This window comes from Garra rufa, chromosome 19 (genome assembly GCF_049309525.1).
Source record: "Garra rufa chromosome 19, GarRuf1.0, whole genome shotgun sequence".
Lineage (NCBI taxonomy): Eukaryota > Metazoa > Chordata > Actinopteri > Cypriniformes > Cyprinidae > Garra > Garra rufa.
This window is the reverse complement of record NC_133379.1, coordinates 6,953,397-6,956,204: the sequence shown is the minus strand read 5'-3', so window position 1 is coordinate 6,956,204 and position 2,808 is coordinate 6,953,397. Positions and strand designations below refer to the sequence as shown.

Below are 2,808 nucleotides of genomic sequence, written 5' to 3'. Positions count from 1 at the left end.
TTATAACCAACATGTCATGGTTTTGTCTGCTCCAAACATGTTTTTGAAAATCAGGTCTTCTAATGAATCATCTCTTCATAGGAAAGTGCTGAAAACACAGCTTTTGTGCGTGTGGTTATTAACCAGTGCTCCACATAAGCGATGTGGTATTGCTATGACGTTCCAACCTACTTTCAAATCCTTTCAGTCGTTATCATTCAGAGGTTTTTAGAACGAGAAAGAACTGTGTACTTGACAGTGAGATGAGACAATGAGACTTAAGACTTGATTGATATAATTTTCCATATTTTCAGAAATTTCCATTATGGATTTGGATTGGACTGAAAATAACTAAATGGGATACTATTTGGAAACCAGAGAAGACAACTGGAACTTACAACCTAGGATTTTGGAGGTACGTTCAAGCAGACAAATGCATTTCCACTATTTCAGAGCAAAACAAACTAACACATAAATCATAAAAAAAATTTAATATCATTAATCAGTGTTAAGTCTATACGAATATAGAACAATCATTATTGCATTAAATTGTGAATTAAATATAGGTGATTTTACAGAAATGTAATGCTAAAGAAATTAACTTCTTAAGAAAACAACAAAAGGCGTAAGATTGCAAATAATAAAAATGTTACAAATGGTCAAGTTTGGCATAAATTTAAAAATGGAATGAACAATGCCTTTAGTCCCTACAAGAAAAATGCACTTTTTTTTCAAACTAAGCCTTGTGAATACTTATATCCTTGTAATTTATCTAAATATTCCATCAACTGATTTTTTTTCTGAACAATGACTGGACCGCATTTGTACAGTAATCATAAGGATGTTTTGCTTGTTGCTCTTAGCTGGTATATGTTATAACTTATATGACATTTTATCATGCATGTACTGTGAAATAAACATGCTGTGTGTAATAGGGTCAGACTCTGAAGGTACAATTAGCCTAACTTGTGACTCTTTTTTTTTTTCCTGGTTTGCGATTACTTTAATTTTTTTTCTGTAAAGCACTTTGAATGACCATTTTGTATGCAACGCTGCTCCATAAGTTGGCTTGGCAAGTTTCGCTGCTGTTGCTTTTAGATGATTGCTGCAGTAACTGATGAAAAATCTTAAATCATAGAATTCTTTTGGCAAGTATACAGTGATCTCAACTCTTTGGTGATTTTCATCTATGGACAAATCCACCCAAATCTTATAGGTCACAATATAGGTCACATGTGCCATTCGACCCGGAAAGGTTCAAATTTGTTTTCCGGTTGGTCGATGTAACAAAGCCCTTTTGCAACAACTGTGTTCATCATAATATTTAATTAATTATTCTTATACAACATACGCTGTTATTAAACAGCTTGGAACAGATTGTCAACACAATGGTAAGGCAAAACTATTATTGTGTGCTGACCTTGAAGTGCAAAAAAAATGGCATCATAACCTGACATATTTTATACACTCTAAATTCTAAAGTTTTGTTATGACAATAATAAAATAATGTTTCTTATTAAATAAGGGCAAAATTTGCTGCAAATTTGCTCAAGAACACCCTGTGGAGAAACATATTCTCTTGACGCAAGCGACTGTGGATGATGAGCTGTCATCTAATGAAGCTCCGGTATTTTGTTATAGAGAAAGAATTATTTTAGGAACATGAAAAATGCACAGAACTAATAATCTCTACAAATGCCTGTATGATTTTTTCAGATTTCTATCCAGTGCAAGGAAAACTCTGAGGGTCAAGACGGAATGGTGCTGTTTGACACGGGAGCCTTTCCTATGTTTACCAGTGTAGAAGATATTCCTGAACGTCAAAGTTAACAGCAGTAGATCTCTGCAGATCCCCTCATCATTTTCACAAGATAATGTCTCTGTTTTGTCTTCAGTGTCTTCAATGACTGCCTTGTTTTGTGAAATGCTGAATTATTAAAAGTTAAAAAGGGCAATTGGTTATTTAATTTATTTATTTTTTTGTAAACCTCCTGTTTTAGTGTTCTTAAGACAAGAACTCCTCATAGCTGGAGGGTGAACCAACTCCAGGCTAAGGCTAAAATTTGCCTAATATTAGTGTAATCTATTAACATGCACACCATAACCCCGTCTATTAGACAAGCACATATACCCACTGAATACAAATAAAACAATTCTTACTATTTCTCGCAATTGCGAGTTTATATCTAGTAGCTAATTATGACTTTTCTCACAATTATTTTTTTTTAAGATTTGCAAGATACGAACTCACAACTGCGAAATATAAAGTCCAATTCTTAGGAAAGAAAGAGTCTAAAAGACTCACGAAATTCTGAAAAAAAGACAAAACTACGAAATGTAAACTTGCAACTGTGAGGAAAAAAGTCAAAATTGTGAATTGTGTTTTTTTCAATGGCGAAATAGGCTTCCATAAGTACCAAATATGTGTCATGTCTCACAATATTTTAATACAACTGAATTTGTATATAACATGGTCATAACACGCATAACATAATGTATATAACTCACTCAACAACACAACTCTGGTGTTTCAGCGATGACTCATGAGAACGCCTCTGATTGGCCATTGCATTCATAAGTTCAAAGGAATTGTTTGTGATTGATTTAAATGCTGAACACCATAAAAACGCATAATTTGATGCATCATTTGCAGATCTAAATTTAATTCTGCAATTGACACTTTAATTTTCACTTTATTTGTGACATTCTTAATCGATTTAGTTTAAATATACAGGGGTATATTTGTCCAATTTTATGACATTTTTGCTCCAAGTTCCCATTAATTTTAGACCCGAGCATCATCAGTAATAACCTTGTGACGTGCTGAAA

At 33.2% G+C, this 2,808-nt stretch overlaps 1 long non-coding RNA gene across 1 annotated transcript; it reads left to right on the top strand.

Annotated features, from left to right (window-relative positions):
- The first annotated feature begins 257 nt into the window (after window positions 1–257).
- Window positions 258–1,934, top strand: LOC141292394 (uncharacterized). Its single transcript, XR_012340507.1, has 2 exons — window positions 258–394; window positions 1,696–1,934. It is a non-coding gene; the product is annotated as an uncharacterized lncRNA (long non-coding RNA).
- The last annotated feature ends 874 nt before the right edge of the window (window positions 1,935–2,808 follow it).